Here is a 17749-nt window from a genome sequence, read left to right as displayed (position 1 = left end):
AGCTAGGCCAATATTTGGATTTCTTGGATAACAGGTTTCTGCACAATCTGGAAAGGTTATCCTCTTTGCTCGCCAGTCAATTCGAGGATTATGTGTTTCCAACCAAGGGATTCCTAGAATTACTTGAAATTGCAGAGCCTTGATTACATCAAACACAATTGCCTCCCGATGTCCGTCTTGACCCAACAGTGTCACTTCAGTAGTGGAGTGTGTTACCGGCCCAGAGGCGATTTCGGTTCCATTCACTGTGGTGATGACATCCTTACTGGTTTTAGGGCAAAGAGGGAGGTTGATCCTGGAAGCCAATTCACGATCCACATAGTTTCCTATAGCCCCACTATCGATGTATGCCTTAATGGCATGTAACCGCCCAGGCTGCTTCGGATTTACGAGGACCATTGGCAGGATGAAATGCGAGGTCAGAGTGTTAGTTTTTAAGCTCGGCAAGCGGACCCCTACGCTTGTCGGGCGTGGTCGTTTCCCGACTCAGATTCCATCAGGTTCTAATCAGCGACTCCTACTGCCTTCTTAGACGGTTTTATAGGGCAATCTCATAAAAAGTGTCCAGAAGCCCCACAATAAAGGCATAATTGCATTTGCCGTCTTCGTTCACGCTCTTTTTGAGTTAAAGGTCCTTTAACCCCTCCAATTTGCATAGGTTCAGTAACATCGGCACCCTTGGGGTTAACATGGGTTTTGACCAAAACCCGGGTCTCAAACTTGGACCAATCTGCCTTTCTGTTTTGAAGTCTGTGATCTAATTGGACCACCAAGTCTATATATTCAGAGCAGTCTTGGGGTGGATTTACGACCTGGGCCAGGACATCCTTAAGTTCTCCACGTAGACCTCGATGGAATAAATTGATTCTTTTTTCTTCGGCCATCCAGTCTCCACAATTAACCTATTGAAGGTCGCGATATAGGCTAAGAGGTCCAGGTTACCCTGTCATAGGGATAGAAGCTTGTTGTCCAGGGCCTGTCCCTGAGAATGCCGCGCAAAAAGTCTTTCCATGCTTGTCTGTAAGGCTTGAAAGTTCAGAAGAATTGGGTCATCTTGAGTAACCAGTGGAACTGACCAATCCGCAGCACTGCCGCTGAGATATGATAGTACAAAAGCGACCTTGGTTTGGTCGTTAGGGAAGGCCCCAGGTCTGCAGAGGAAGTGCAATCGGCATTGATTCATGAATACGGCGAACCTTTTGGGGTCCCCGGCAAAACGTTCTGGTGGGGCCAGTGTCATATTTCCAGGTAGATTCATTTGCACAGGGTTATTTGAAACCACTGGGGCGGAATTACCCCCAGAACCTGGTAAAGGAGTTTGACCAGCCTGACCTTGTAATAGCTGTCTGGCAAGATCATCAGTTCATTCTTTAGATACAATTAACTCTCGCCTGAGGGCATTCGTCTCCTGGCGAGCGGAATGAACTTCAGCCCGTAATTCCCCCAATAGCTGGGCCAGCTGGTCTGTCTCGGAAGTCTCCATAGCGCCCGGGTGGGAAATTGTAGGTAGGCTTCGCGTTCTGTGACGCTCACCTGATTCCCACGGAGGCGCCGACCTGTTCTGGACTGCTATTACCTCTTCTAAGGTGATGCGCAGGACTCGGAAGACGGACTGGGCCGGACCCCCAAACCTCGCCTGTCTGGCCCGTAGAAGAATCCTTCTGTAAATGGAAAAGGGGATTAACTGTCTGCTGGATAATGTGTCAGATTCCCCCCTTCCCCCTCTCACACTCCTCGAACCCCCTCCGCGATTCCCGTAGAGTCTCACCTTAGAGTCTGAAAGGACAAGCTCTCCATCCTGCTTCCGATGCAGGGCCGCGTTGATTTCCAGTTACTTCACTGGATCTCGGGTTTGGTGAGTATTCAACTCCGCTTGACTTTTCCGATATGAGGCCGTAATTGTCCATTGTCCTTTTCTCTATTTCAGATGCAGGATGAAGAATCCGCGTTGAGGAATGGATTCGCCGAAGGTAAACTCTGGTGAGTCTTTTTGATGGATGGTTCCCTTAGTGATCTTTCTTTCACCCACTAATGCATGTGTCTTTTTCCCCGTAGGGGCCGGGGTACGGAAGTGCCAAAGAAGCGGCGCCGACCCGAGGTGAGGAAAGATTGTCCCAACAATAATCAGGTAAGTCTTAAGGTGGAAGAATCAGGCCTTCCTCAATCTGTTCCTTCGCTCACCTTTGTTTTGTCTCTTTTTCTCCTTAGGCGCTGAAAGGCGACGGATGGTGCCAATGGTCGCTGAAGAGCCCGAGGGCGCCTCGTGAAGGTGAGTGGAACGCGGCGCTGCAGCGAGCGATGCAATGCGCTTCTAAAAATAATGTCTTTTTTCAGGATCGTCGGAGTGATGGTTCTGGACTCCGGATGGAGGTAGGTAAAGTTCAATTATTCACCTTTCTCTCCTTTCCTTCCTTTTACGGTGTTCCAGGTTGCAGGCGGGCGTGGCTGGAGCCAGGATGCAGGAGCAGACACGGTGAGCATCCAGCTGCTAGATGCAGAACAACGCGAAGCGTGAGCTGCTGTCTGGGCATGGTTTAAATAGCCCCCAAAGTAGTTCAGGGGAAGTATTCTTCCTCAGCCACGCCCGAGTGGTAAAATAGTCCCATAGGTAAAATAGTCCCTTTCAGACCTCAAGGAGGTCTGGATCCGGCAGCATGGTCTGCATCAGGTAAGTCCATCCAAGCACTCCCATAATGAGCCTGGCGCCAGGACAATGTCCAAAGAGCCCCTATAAGCGGTTGCTGGGTCCCTCCCTGGGGACATGATGTCTGCTTTCGGGGACGCTGGTCCTGAACTGGCTTCCCGGGAGTAGGCATCATGACAATACCAGTTACTTCACTGGTTTGAAGGCATTGGGAGAGTTCCGGTAAGTATTGACTCTGAAGTCCCTGGCGGGTTTTGGTAAGTATCAAGTTCAGAGAGTTCAATGTGCCCGATGTTCACTCTTGTCCCCTTCCTTCCTTAAGTTGCAACTGAGTTCGTGAGAAGAAGGTCTCGTAGCTGCTGCTGGCGTTCAGGTAAGAGTCTGTGTTACCCAACGCTGTCTGGTAACTATTTCATGCGTTAACGTGTTGTTTTTCTCCCTCTTTACAGATACGGCATATGAAAATGTGTAGAGTTATGGAATAATACCGCCGGTGGTAAATCAGGTAAGTCTATGGTGGTAAGAGGTTGTATTTATTGATTCCCTTGGCTCACCTTGTTTTTTCTTGTATCCCCTAGGTGCCGGTTTACGGCGAAGAAATGATGGAGACAGTGCCGGATTGAAAGATGCTGTGAGAACTGGTGAGTATGGCGCCGTGCTGGAGCTGGCGAAGCGACGCTTGCAGGACTGATGTACTTTCCAGTTCCGGAGATGAAATGGTTCCGGAATGAGGTGAGGAATTTGAAATAAGTTTGTTTTCTAACCTTGGCCTTTTCTTCTTCTTTATTCTAGGAGCTCCGGATTCGAGGCGGGTGTGGCAGAAGACTGGATGCTGGCTGCAGGCACGTGGGCGTGGCAGAAGACTGGATGCTGGCTGCAGGCATGGTGAGCGTCATGCTGCTGGATGCAGAATAACACGAAGCATGTGCTGCTGTTCTGATGTGGTTTAAATAGCCTCCAAAGTAGTTCCAGGTAAGAAGTTCCCTGGAGCCATGCCTGATTAAAAAATAATAAAGGCCTCATGTAGGATTGGACTCTTTTGCAGCATGGTCTGCATCAGGTAAGTAAAGTCTATGAGCCTGGACTGATTTCTATGATGAGATGGCGCCTAAGGCACCAGGACTGAACCCAGACAGCCCCTAGCCGGGGCTGCTGAGGTTTAAACAAATGTCTGGATGCCTGCTCCCGGAGCTAAGGGCCTTGGTCCTGATGCCCCGAGGTAGGCATCATGACAGCACTCCTCCCCAAGGCCCCTCCTAAGGTTGTTCTTCCCCCTGGCCCCGGTTTGTCTGGGAAGTTCCAATGGAATCTTTTCACCAACCGAGGTGCATGAACATGGTCGCTAGGCTCCCATGATCTCTCTTGTGGTCCGTAGCCCTTCCAATCGATCAAATAAAAAAGTTTTGATTTAATCACCTTGGAGTACAGGATATTTTTTATCTCGAATTCAGATTCTCCATCTATCAAGATGGGGTCAGGTGGTTTGGTTAATCTTGTCCCTGGTTGAACTGGTTTTAGAAGTGAAACATGAAAGACAGGATGAATTTGCATATTAGAGGGTAATTCCAATTTGACAGCCACAGGGTTGATAATGGCCTTAATGGTGTAAATATCTAGGATTAAAAGTCTGAGTTCCCTTCAGAGGTATATGTTTTGTAGCCAGCCAAACTTGATCCCCAATCTGGTATTGTGGAGTTTCACTTCTATGTTGATCAGCATTTTTCTTCTATTTCTCTTTTGCTTGTTTCAAATGTTCTGTGGCTTCCTTAAAGGCTTGTGTAATAGTAGAGTGCAAATGACTAACTGTGGGCATTTCTAAGTGCTGAGGCGAATGGAGTTCTGAGGTTCGAGGGTGATGTCCATATATGGTATAAAAAGGGCTTTGTCCGGTTCCTGAATGTACAGAGTTATTGTATGCGTACTCGGAAATCTATAAAATATCTTTCCAATTGCTTTTGGTCTGGTGTAGCATGCAGCGTAGGTACTGTTCAAGGGTCTGGTTGGTCCTTTCCATCTGACCATCGGTGTGGGGATGGTGACTTGTTGATAGCCTCACGTCGATTTGTGCCAGTTGACAACATTTCTTCCAAAAATGCGAGATAAATTGACTACCTCGGTCAGAAACCAATACGGAAGGGAATCCGTGTAATCGAACAATGTTTTCGAGGAACTCCTTGGCCAGAATCGAAGCAGAAGGTAACCTCTTTAAAGGAATAAAGTGGGCCATCTTCGAAAAAAGATCCACAATAACTAGGATGGTGTAAAATCCATTACATGGAGGTAGATCTGTAATAAAGTCTAAAGACAAGGTGTGCCATGGTGTAGGTGGAATATCCAAAGGTTGTAAAAGGCCAGCAGGTTTTTTCTTCTGGCTTTTGTTTTGGGCGCAAATGCCACAAGACATCACAACTGACTTTACATCTTTTCGCCAAGTGGGCCACCAGAACTGTCTCTTAATTTTCGCTTCAGTTTTTGCGATACCTGGGTGCCCTTCCATCAGGGTGTCATGGTAATTGGAGATGACTGGTTCTTATATTTCCTTGTGTGGTAGAAATAGTCATCCTTGATAGTAAGGTAGGTCATTGACGACTGAGTAGTCCGGGCCTTTCTTTACCCAGTCCTGCAGGTTTGCTGGATCGAAGAGTTGCTGGATTTTTGAGTGAATATCTTCTAGTGTCTGTAGAGTAGTTATGCCAAGAATTCTTTGCTCAGGAATTATTGGCACCGGTTCCGGGTTTGCATATGCTTCTCCCATCCCTATTCGGGATAAGGCATCTGCTTTGCCATTTTTGCCGCCTGGTCGATAAGTGATCACGGAATCGAATTCGGCAAAGAACAATGCCCATCAAAGTTGTCGCAGTGATTGGGCTTTGGCTGTTTTTAAATACTGCAGGTTCTGGTGATCGGTGATTACGGTAATAGTATGCTTGGCACCAAGAAGATAGTGCCGCCAAACCTTAAAGGCAGATTTGATGGCTAATAGCTCTTTATCGGTAACTGCACAGTTTAACTCAGGTGCTGAGAACTTTCTGGACCAAAACGCTACTGGGTGAAGTTGACTGGTTTCAGGATCCTTCTGGGACAGGACAGCTCCCATGGCTAAACTGGATGCATCAGTTTTTACTATGTATGGAAGCTCAGGGCGTGGATGCTTTAAGACAGGTGCTGATGTGCTGATGTGAATTTCGCTCTTGGAAGGCCTTTTCAGCCTCTTCGGCCCACAAGAAGCGTTTGTTTTTTCGCAAAAGTGCTGTGATGGGGTGTACAACATGGGAGAAGTCCGGAATGAATCTGCGGTAGAAATGAGCATATCCGAGCATGCTTTGTACCCCTTTGACTGAACTGGGTGATGGCCACTTGAGAATTGCGTCCACCTTTCGAGAGTCCATTCGGTTTCCTTTTGGAGTCAGGATAAATACAAGAAACTCAACTTCCGTAGCATGAAAAACACATTTTCCCAATTTTGCATATAACTTGTGCTGCCGTAGTTTCTCAAGGACTGCACGCACGTGCTTAACATGGTCTGATTCTGAGGAGGAGTACACTAGAATATGATCTATGTATACGACGACACAGACGTCAATGAGTTCACGAAGGACATCGTTCATAAAATACTGGAAGGCTGCTGGTGCATTGCACAACCCGAAGGGCATCACCTGATATTCGAATAATCCGTACTTGGTGGAAAGGCAGTCTTCCATTTGTCGCCTTTATTGATACGTACCAGATGATATGCCCCTCGGAGATCTAACTTAGTGTAGATACAAGCATCCTTTACTTGGTCTAGTAATTCGGGGATCAGAGGCAATGGGTATCGTTTTTTTACCGTAATCTGATTTAATGAGCGGTAATCTATGCACGTTCTAAGGTCACCTTCCTTTTTTGGCACGAAGAATAAAGCAGCGGATGCAGGAGACTTGGAAGGACGAATAAAGCCATTAGCAAGGTATTGGTCCAAGTATTGCCGTAGGTGACGATTTTCAGGTTCCGTGAGGGCGTAGATTCTACTGCATGGGGGTTGTGCACAGGGTAGGAGGTCGATTTGACAAACGTATGATCTGTGAGGAGGTAATGTATTGGCCTGTTCTTTTTGAAAAACATCCTGAAATTCTTGGTATTCCTGAGGTAACTGCACGATTGGGTTAACGACTGTAGCCAGCCCTTTGTTCAAAGTTTTCTCCGGGTAACAGGTGTGTGCACAATCCGGGAAGGTTATTCTCTTCTCTCGCCAATCTATACAAGGATTATGTGTTTCCAACCATGGCATCCCCAGTATTATCTGGAACTGTGGGGCTTTGATTAGATCAAACACAATAGTCTCTCGATGCCCATCTTGACTCAACAGTGTCATCTCTGTAGTGGAATGAGTTACAGGCCCCGTGGCAATCTCAGTTCCATCAACTGTGGTGATGACATCCGAAGTGCTCTTTTTGCAAAGAGGTAGATTCTTCCTTGACACCAATTCGTGGTCCATATAGTTTCCTACGGCCCCGCTATCTATGCATGCCCTCACTGCGTGCATACGTGATGGCTGCCTGGGATCAAGTAGGACCATTGGGATGATCAGATGCGAGGTCTGAGTGTCCTTCTTTAAGCTCGGCAAGCGGACCTCTACGCTTGTCGGGCGTGGTCGTTTCCCGAATCAGGCTCTATGTGGCTTTTATCAGCAACTCCTACCACCTTCTTGGGTGGTTTTGTAGGGCAATCTCGTAGAAAATGTCCTGAGGTTACACAGTACAGACACAACTGCATCTGTCGTCTTCTTTCTCTTTCCTTTTGAGTTAAGGGTCCTTTAACCCCCCCGATCTGCATATGTTCAGATGCATCTGTTCCTTTGGGGGCAACGTTGGGTTTAACCAATACACGGTTCTCAAACTTAGCTCGATCAGTCTTTCGGTTCTGAAGTCGGTGGTCTAGCTGGACCATTAAGTCTATAAATTCTGTGCAATCATGAGGTGGGTTCACAACTTGAGCCAAGACATCTTTGAGTTCTCCCCGAAGTCCACGATGAAACAATGTAATTCGTTTTTTCCTCCTGCCACCCGGTTTCCACCACCAACCTATTGAAGGTTGCAATATAGGTTAGCAGATCCTGGTTACCTTGTCGTAAGGATAAAGTTTGTTGTCCAGGGCTTGACCCTGTGAGTGTCTGGCAAATAGTTTTTCCATGCTCCTTTGAAAACCCTGAAAATCCCGGAGAAGAGGATCATCCTGGTTGACTAATGGAATGGACCAATCCGCTGCGCTGCCACTAAGATATGACAATAAAAAGGCTACTTTGGCTTGGTCATTTGGAAAGGCTCCCGGTCTGCATAAAAAGTGGTTCATAAACACGGTGAATCTTTTGGGGTCCCCAGCAAAGCGTTCGGGTGGAGCTAACGGAATATTTCCTGGTAAAACCACTTGCACAGGATTGCTTGATGAAACGGGGGTTGGGTTTCCCCCACATCCAGGTAGGGGCGTTTGCCCAGCTTGGTTTTGCAATAGTTTCCTAGCCAGATCATCCGTGCGCTCCTTTGAGACAATCAGTTCTCTCCTGAGGGCATTAGTCTCTTGGTGAGCGGCATGTACTTCTGCCCTAAGTTCCCCCAATAATTGGGCCAGTTGGTCGGTTTCCGAGGTTTCCATAACACCAGGGTGGGTATTTGTAGAGAGGCTTCGCGTTCTGTTACGCTCACCTGGACCCCACAGGGGTGTCGATCGGACCCAGACAGCTGCAGTCTCCTTCAACGTGATGCGTAGTGCAGAGATAACTGTCTGGACTGGCTCGCCTAGTCTTGTCTGCTGGACCCGAAGAAGTATTTTCCTGCAAGTAGAGACAGGGATTAACCACCTGTGGGTTTTAGTGATGGTATCCCAACTGTTCTCGCTCTCTCCCACTAATCACCTCTGATATCTCCTTAGTAACCTCACCTTATGTTCGTAAAAGATGAGCTCTCCATCCTGCATGTCTTGCAGCGACGGGTGGATACCAGTTACTTCACTGGTTTGAAGGCGTTGGGAGAGTTCCGGTAAGTATTGACTCTGAAGTCCCTGGCGGGATTCGTAAGTATCAAGTTCAAAGAGTTCAATGTGCCCAACGTTCACGAAGACTGGATGCTGGCTGCAGGCACGCGGGCGTGGCAGAAGACTGGATGCTGGCACGGTGCAGGCACGGTGAGCGTCACACTGCTAGATGCAGAATAATGCGAAGCATGTGCTGCTGTTCGGGTGTGGTTTAAATAGCCTCCAAAGTAGTTCCATGTAAGAAGTTCCCTAGAGCCACGCCCGAGTAAAAAATAGTCCCTGTAACAAAATAGTCCCATCCTGGCCTCATGTAGGCTTGGACTCTTTTGCAGCATGGTCTGCATCAGGTAAGTAAAGTCTATGAGCCTGGTGCCTATGGCGCCAGGAATGATTTCGATGATGAGCCTGGCGCCTAAGGCGCCAGGACTGAAGCCAGACAGCCCCTAGCCGGGGCTGCTGAGGTTTAAACAAATGTCTGGATGCCTGCTCCCAGAGCTGAGGCCCTTGGTCCTGATGCCCAGGGGTAGGCATCATGACAGTATGAGTCTTCCCCGTAGCCCTCCGGTGGGCTGTCATATTCATCTGTGAGGTATTGGGACGGATCTGTGTATTCTTGAGTCTGAGGGTTATCATAACTCTGGTATTCATCGACGGCTCTCACATATCGGCATTGGTTTGGTTGATAGTACCTTTGTGGTCCATACTGGGGTAGTGGCGGGTGGAACAGCATCCTGATGGGTGCTTGGGGTCGTAGTGTGGGGAACGGTTTTCTTTCTCTACATACCGATTGGAAATGTCCTTCCCTTCCACAATTCATGCATCTTTGTGATAGTGCTGGGCAGGCCCCTGAGTGTGGGAATGCCATGCCGCACCAGTCGCATTGTCTCTGTTGACGTGGTATTTGTAACGCTTGTGGCCTGTATTAGTATGGTCCTTTGTCGCTCTGGCGGGGTGGTTGAATTGCTGCAATGAGGTATCTTATTTTGAGGTGCTGGTGCCGGCCATGGACGCGGCCTGGGCATCAACTCTCTCAAAAATGCGGGCAAGTTCGCTGACTTCGGGGATGGTGAGGGGTCTTTTTAACAGTTGCTTCTTGAGTGCTGGTGATAGGTAGCCTTCGATGATTCTTAAGCGTATTGCTTCATCTAGCGAGAATGCGTCGAATTGACAGTGGGAGCCTTTCACTCTTAAGTGGGTTATGAATTTGTCTACTGTCTCTTGTGGTTTCTGGGAGCACTGGTTAAAAAGATATCTTTCCTAGTCGCGATTGGGTTCGATTATGAGTAGTTTGTCCAGGGCTTTAATTAGGGCTACAAAATCATTTTGTTCTACTGCTGGAATGGTTTGTACGATGGTCTTTACCTCTCCCCCACCAGGTTAAGGAAAATGTCTCTGATGTGTGGAGAATCGCCGTCTCTGATCTTACAAAGTGATGGAAGTCTTCCATCCACTCAGTCCACCTCAGTCCTTTTGTGGCTTGCGGCGTCGAGGCAAATGGTGGTAGCATCCTCAGCTGGATGGATATGGCCACACGGGCCGGCTGGGGGGATGAGGGGTTGCTCATCTTGGTGAGATGGTGTTCCTTTTATAGCACTGGCAGCTGGCAGTAGGAAAATGGGTGCCACCAGGGTTTTCCTTTCCACTTCTTTTCTCTTGTTTGTGTGGAGGCAGAGGGTAGCGTGGCCAGGTGGGTGTTCAGGTGCACGCTGTGTGCCTGATCGGTATTAATACGTGGGTCAATGCGTCCAAGCCACGTGTTTCACTGAACTGGGCCTTAGCTACAGGGCCGTGTGTTATTTTGGGGAGGCAGGTGTTTCCTGGTGGCTGGATTGGGGCGTGGCATGCAGGGGGGGCAAAAGCCGCTCACCGTTGTTTTCAGCCTTGGTCCTCTTGACAGGCGGAGGCTTTGGGCCTCATGTGTCGTGGGGGTTAGGCCGTTCCTTTCATGGGTGGTGCGTGCACAGCCACGCGGTGAGTGTAGAGTGTTGCGGGCAGGAAGGATCGGAGCACCATCACGCTGAGGGACCCCGGCTGGATCCAGAGGAGGAGGCTGGCAGGCTGCCAGGGGCTGCGTTGTGGGCACTGCAGGATCGCCGGTCGTATCAGGAGGAGGAGCAGACCCGGCGGGCTGCCGGGAAGCTGGTGTAGGAGCGCAGCAGGATCGCCTGCTGGCGGAGGAGGAGGAGGCCCTGCGGAATTGCCAGGGGCTTGGATGTGCGGCGAACCGCTGATAAGGAGGACTCCAGCACGCAAGAGGAATGTCCTTGTCGCCAATGTTGCCCGGGATCGGGCCTGAAATAAAGGACGCGCAGCCGGAGGGGAACAGAGTCAACCTTTCTTTATTTAATCAAACAGTAACTGGCGCGAACCGTGACTTCTCCCAACTTCCCCCAAAACCTCTGTCAACAGTCGCGCCCCTTAGTGGGTGGGGCTACCTTTTAAATGTGCTGTGATCGGCAACAGGTACACAATTAAAGAGGTCTACCACTTTCAAATTTCTCCTTTGCATCATATTTCAGTAAATCACTTCACTTGAAAAGAGCCATTCAACAAAAAGCCTTAACACCGTCAGACAAATTCATAGAACAAAGCATGTTGTTGATGTACCCCAATATGGCAACCTTAAAAGTACCCTCAGTCATAGTACATTCTGTTTGTGTAAGCAGAGGGCTTGATTCACAAAATGATTTTTGCCTCACAAAGTAACTTTGTGCCAAAATCGTGTATTTGTAACATTGCACAAAGTCTGAGGGCCTGATTTATGGAAATGTGTGCAGAAATCCTGCAAGGGCCACGTGCCGAGAAGGACACTTCACAAGCCTGTGCACAGAAAGAAAAAAATGTGCGGTCCGCGTAGTCATGGATCAGTCAAGTGCGTATTTCTAGCCGACACGCAAAGGGAATTGAGCCGCATGAGGAACGCATGAGGAACGCCATAAACATGCCCCTACGCAAACCAAAAACATACCCAAAGACCAACCTTCCTGCAAAGCTCTGTGTACACCACCAAAGCATCATCCAGCACCACAGCTACTCTGCGCAAGGATCCACGTAACAGCTGCATCCCAACTACTGTGTATGAGGCCCCACATAAGTAATGGCTGCACCTCAGCTACTCTGTGTGAGATCTCATGTAAGCAATGGCTGCACCGCAGCTACTCTGCATGAGGTCCCATGTAAGTAACAACTGCACCCCAACTACTCTGTGTGAGGTCCCACGTAAGTAACGGCTGCATCACAGCTACTATGGCTGAGGTCCCACATAACTAATGTCTGTATCCCTGCAAACCGCCCCCCTGACTCCCACCGCACACAAAGTGCTAGCACATACCCTGGATGCATATCAGCCCCCTCATGTGCAGATACCACCCACCAGCACTCCTCACCTCCAACACTGTATTTGTTTATTTATGTTGCGCACCTTGCCTTGGGGCAGCTGGGCGCATATGTTTCAGGCAAATGGTTACAATGGATGCAGGTTACAGATTAGGATAGAAACACGAGGTTACATCAGTTAAACAATTTACATAGAATTGCTTTCCACAGGAAAGGGTACATAGTAGGCAAACTGTCTGCATAAAATGAGAACGATATGCATGAAGAGGTAGCACACAGACTACTTCCTGAGGGCGGTCCCCCTTACATTAGGCTGATGCAACATCAAGTTCATGGAGCCATAGTTTGATTTTGTTTTTGAAGGTATGGGCAGACGGTTCTGTTCTAAGGGAGTTGGGAAGTGTGTTCTATAGATTGGCTGCAAGGACTGGGAAACTCAACCCCCCCCCCGCTGTCTGTAGCTTAAAGCGAGGGATGCTAACTGTGTGTACGTGGGCAGATCTCAAGGGTCTGGATGCGGCGTGGACCATGAAGCGGTTAGAAAGGTAGTCAGGAGTCAGGTTATTTAGGGTCTTGTGTATAAGGGATAGGGTTTTCAGAGATATTCGCAGTGAGACTGGGAGCCAGTGAAGATTACGTTTCATGTCCAAAATGTGTGATCTCCTAGGGACGTTAAGGGTGGCCCTGATGGCATTATTCTGGGAGACCTGAAGCTTGTCAAGATTTCTTTTGCTCGTTCCTAAGCAAAGGGCATTGCAGTAGTCGATTTTCGACATGACGAGGGTTCTTGCGAGAATGATACAGTTGTCTGTTGTAAGGAATGGTCTGCATGCTGTGATAAGTTTGCAGGTGTAAGCCGATGCCGATAAAACTGCATTGGTTTGTCTCTTAAGGGACAGTGTTGAGTCTAGGTAGATGCCAAGTGTTTTTGTGACTTTGGATACATTAATATTGGTGCCATCAATCATAAAGGATTTGTAATCCTGGTCAAGTTTGGTTAGTTTGGATGGGGAGCTTAAGATGAGTAACTCTCTTTTCTCATCATTGAGACAAAGTCCATGATGAGCCACCCATGCCTGGATGATTGAGTAGACTATGTTGAGTGCTCTGGCATCAGTGCCGTAGTCAACCGTGATAGGGATGAGTATCTGGGTGTCGTCAGCGTAGTTAGTGTAGGAGACACCCAGATAGTCAAGTATATCGAAGAGAGGTTTGGTAAACACATTGTACAGCGTGGGAGAGACACAAGAGCCTTGTGGGACTCCACACGGTACATGTGCAGGTTAAGCTGATGCAATGGGGAGAAGACCCTCATGGTTCTGTTGGCGAGAAAGGATCTGATCCAGGAAGTGGCTGAGTCAGAAAAGTGGGCCACTAATTTGAGATGGTGACAGAGGATATGGTGGTCAACCAAGTCAAATGCAGCTGAAAGATCAAGGAGGAGCAAGAGAGCTTGCTTACCCCTGTCTTTCAAATCCTCGATTTGTGTTTTCAGGTCAATCAGTGCTGTCTCCGTCGCGTGTCTTGGGCGGAAACCTGATTGTCTGAGGCCTAATAGATTGTTAGTTTCAAGGTAGTCCTGGATTTGTAGGTAGGCCGCCTTGTCCAGAATTTTAAGCAAATAAGGCACTGTGGTAATGGGCCTGTAGTTTGCTGGGTTGCTCGGGTCAAGTGTGTTTTTTTAATTAAGGGTATGACCCAAGTGCCCTTAAGGTTGTCTGGGACCATACCTGATTCAAACAAGGCATTTATGAAAGTAGTAATAAAAGGTGCTAGGTCAGAGGCAGTGTGAAAACATAAAAAATAATATGAGGCCGGGAAGCCCAAAAAGAAACACACCAACACAGGTTACAAAAAACATACAAGTGCTTTATTTAAAAGCTACAACAGTTACCAAAGTCAATTGACAAACGGATAGCTATTTGGCTCTTAGAGTAACGTAACGAACTTCAACAAAGGTTCGATGCATTAGTAAGAGAGATCGTACATTGGAATACTTGGGCTTTTTATACTCTTTATCCAGCCCTTGGCCAACCCCCTCGCGGGTTAACCATTCTAGGAATCGGGCCTATGGGTTCCTAGCCAGGTCAATCCTATAATATATGCATTTTGATTAGTTTCGCTGATATAGTTGTACATTTACACATAGGTCAACAATAGGACAAGGTCTCAGTTCGCGACCCCGACAAGTGGCCTGCAGGCATATTAATTATTCGTGTGTACGGAGGTCACAACGGGCAGAATCTTACTCAGAATGTCATTCGGCCTCCATTTTGATGTTCGGGGTGATTTCCACATTACAAGAGAACCTAAAATGGCGGCTTAATCCAAGATGGCGACTTACATTACTTTCTCTAAGGTCAAGACCTTGCCGCGGAGTTTGTTCGCATATGATGTTTAGACAACTTGGCGTAGGCCAATACACATACAATTGCTGCGATAGGAGGCATAATATTGTTTCAATTCCGACAAACCCTCCTTTTGGCCTATGCCAAGGGCTAATATCATTTCTAATACTTTTGTAAATAACTCCATGCATTGTCGTCTATACATCCTGAATCATTATCTGTAATGTCTATAGCCATTAGGTCATTCATCAGAACCTCTTGTAACACAAACTCTTTAGATGCTGTATCTGGGGCGTACATTTTGTGCCCTACTGTGCTCACCACTTGAGCACAACACCCCCCTAGTATTGCACATATACTAGGTAGACATTGGAAACAGCAACAAAGTAATAGCAGGATTCCCAAAATAACCAGGATAACAGAAAGCACCTTCCAACCCCAGGATCGTAGAGAATCCCAGAACCAGGCGCTACTATTCCAATCTCCCACCGGAACATGCACCTCAGAACTAAGGATGTGCAAGTTCTGTATTGCTTTGAAAATTGTCGGTGAGGAGTCTGGTACGAAAACACAGCAAGCGGAGCCCACTAATTTACATACTCCACCACGTTCTGCCATCCGATTTTGGAGTGCTACCAATCTTATTGCCTTTTGTTCTAGTGTCATATTGTAGAGTATATCCGTGGTCCGGGTGATGGTTCTCTCCAGTACTTTTGCTAGTCCCCTAATATTTTCAGAATTTGCTATCTGTCCCCAAAATGGCACAACTGATTTCGCTATATCAACCAATACTTGCCCAGGGGTATCTCCATCCTCGTCCCGCCGTGGGCGAGCCTTAGAAACATCCAATGTACTAGCTATAAATACCCCAGGTAACAGGATTTCTAAATAACAGGTTCCCTGCCAATCCTTGGGCAACCAGGGAAATGCTAAACTACCACAAACGAAATAAACAGGCCCCCCTACATACAGAGGCCTGTTCTCCCCAGTCAAATTTACAATGTTTACACAACCTTCAAAATCTCCCATTGGCCGAGTGCCATTTCTTTGTACACAAAAGGGGACTGAATCGGGGCTATGATTAATAGAGTAGGAAGGAGGCACAGCGTCCCTATTGCCTACCAGAGCCATTTTAAAGGAAATTAGAGTTTGGAAAGGAAGAGATAGTTTATCAGATGGCCTAATAGAAGCGACATTTGGTCTACTTCTATTTGCAAAAAGCGAGCATCCCAGGGGAGTCAATTCACGTTTCTCAAAATCATTTAAATTGGTTCCATCAAAGTTCCCTGAGACGCTATCATTCCAACGGCCAAAGAATAGTGCTCTAAGAGAAGCATAGCAAGCAGTCGTTAAAGGTAAAGGGTGAATATACCATCCTAGCCCCTTGTTCCCATGTTGCGGTAAATGGGTACAAATCCAGCAATTACTCTTATTAAAAATGGCATGCGTTGCATTCATTACTATCATTAAAGTGTTATTATGATACTTTTGTCTATGCTGGGAGTCTCTAGGTGACAAGGTGTGAAGGTGTACAGAGGGAGTCAAGGCAGTAGGTACAATCTCAATTGGCAGTAGAGGTTTTAGAGGGTAAATTTCTTCGAAGTACCAAAGTCTCACAGCGGTAATTACACAAATTCCAATTATTATTAACACAACACAGCAATACGTTTTCAGGGCCCAGGCACATTATTCGTTGTCCGAGTTGGTCACCCCCTTATTTACAAGTCCAGTGCGGGGAGCAGCGGTGGAGGTGGCAGGCATCGTAGTTTCTCAATTGACGACCCCAATGTTCGTTGCTGGCGACACTACGGTCGCGCGACTTCTTAGTCCTTCCCAACCCTAGCCAGCAGAATCCCTTTTTTTTCCTTTTGTTCGAAATGAACTTTCTTTTACAAGAGAAAACTTTCAATCACTTCTTCTTTCCAAATGCACGGAAAGACCCGTGTCGTAGTTTTATTTTCTTCGTCGCAGGTCGTACCTGGTGGTACCCAAAACTGTTTGATCCGTAAACAAGGTAACGTCACTTCCTGAGGGAAGCGACGTATCGGAGGCGACGGAAGTCGCAGAACTTGAAACAATGTTTTCCGGAAATGACTTTTTCAAAGAGTGCGGAGACGACATGGACTGTTCCCCAAGCTCCACGGGCTCAGGGAAACTCTCCGACGCACTCACAGTGCTGTTTGCTACTCCAGAATCAGAGATTGTAGCATCAGCGGGGGGTTCTGCTTCTTCTGTAACGTGTGGCGTCGGGTGAGGAAGTTTCTTGACATGCGTCGCATGGATCCAATGTTTCTTTCCAGCCACCCGCACTGCTGTTTGGGTGACCAACAGTACCTTGTAGGGTCCCCTCCAGCGAGGAGCGAGACAGGAAGACCTTTCGTAGGCCTTCACTAGGACCCAACTTCCAGGCTGAATATCGTGTCCTGGGCCCGTAAACCGTACAGGTAAAGCTGATTGGACCTGATGATAAATGAGATACATATTTTTAGTCAACTGGTTACAGTAGTCTACAAGCAATACATTTTCTACCTCCCTTAAGGTTCTGGGCTTCGGAAGGCCCCAAATGTTAGCAGGTGTCCCCATCACTACCTCAAATGGGGAGAGCCCAGTCTTAGTTTGAGGTGTGGTACGCATGGCTAACAATACAATAGGTAAGGCATCTGGCCATTTCAGTTTGGTGTCGGCACATGTTTTTGCAAGCTCATTCTTTAGAATGCCGTTATGTCTCTCTACCAACCTAGCACTTTGAGGATGTCTAGCCGAGTGAAATCGTTTTTCAATGTGTAACGCTGTGCATATCTGCAAAATTACTGCTGCAACAAAATGGGGACCATTGTCCGACCAAATTACCCTTGGAAGCCCAAATCGTGGAAAGAATTCTTTTACCATAGTCTTTGCAGTGGTCATGGCAGTAGCATCTTTAACGGGGAAAGCCTCGACCCATTTACTAAAAGCACAAATAATCACAAGAACATATTTTAGATTGTTACACCGTTCCATCTCAATAAAATCAAAGTGGATGACCTCGAAGGGAACAGAAGGGGGCCCAAAGCTTCCCCTTGGAGTTACTGTCCCCTTCCCCACATTGTGCTGTAAGCAAATCATACAATTCTGAACATGGCGCTGTGCAATCTTTGAAATTTTATCATTCACCCACACTTGTTCTAACATTTTCGTGATCTGCTGAGCACACACATGCCTAGAACCGTGTGCCATCGTAACCATTGCCAGCACATATGAATCAGGGAGCAACCATTTTCCTTCAGATGTATCCACCCAACACCCATCATCATCCAGTTTCCCCATTCCTTCGGCCCACCTTTTAGACTCTTCTATTGTGGCATCAGTTTGAATATCTCGCACAGACCCAATACCCTCATCCATTACATAGGCATCTTTGTTTCCCTTAGAGCAT

The sequence above is a fragment of the Ambystoma mexicanum genome, chromosome 6p, assembly GCF_040938575.1.
Source record: "Ambystoma mexicanum isolate Mex_15411 chromosome 6p, UKY_AmexF1_1, whole genome shotgun sequence".
NCBI lineage: Eukaryota > Metazoa > Chordata > Amphibia > Caudata > Ambystomatidae > Ambystoma > Ambystoma mexicanum.
The sequence above is the reverse complement of the archived record's forward strand: the minus strand, read 5'-3'. Positions refer to the sequence as shown.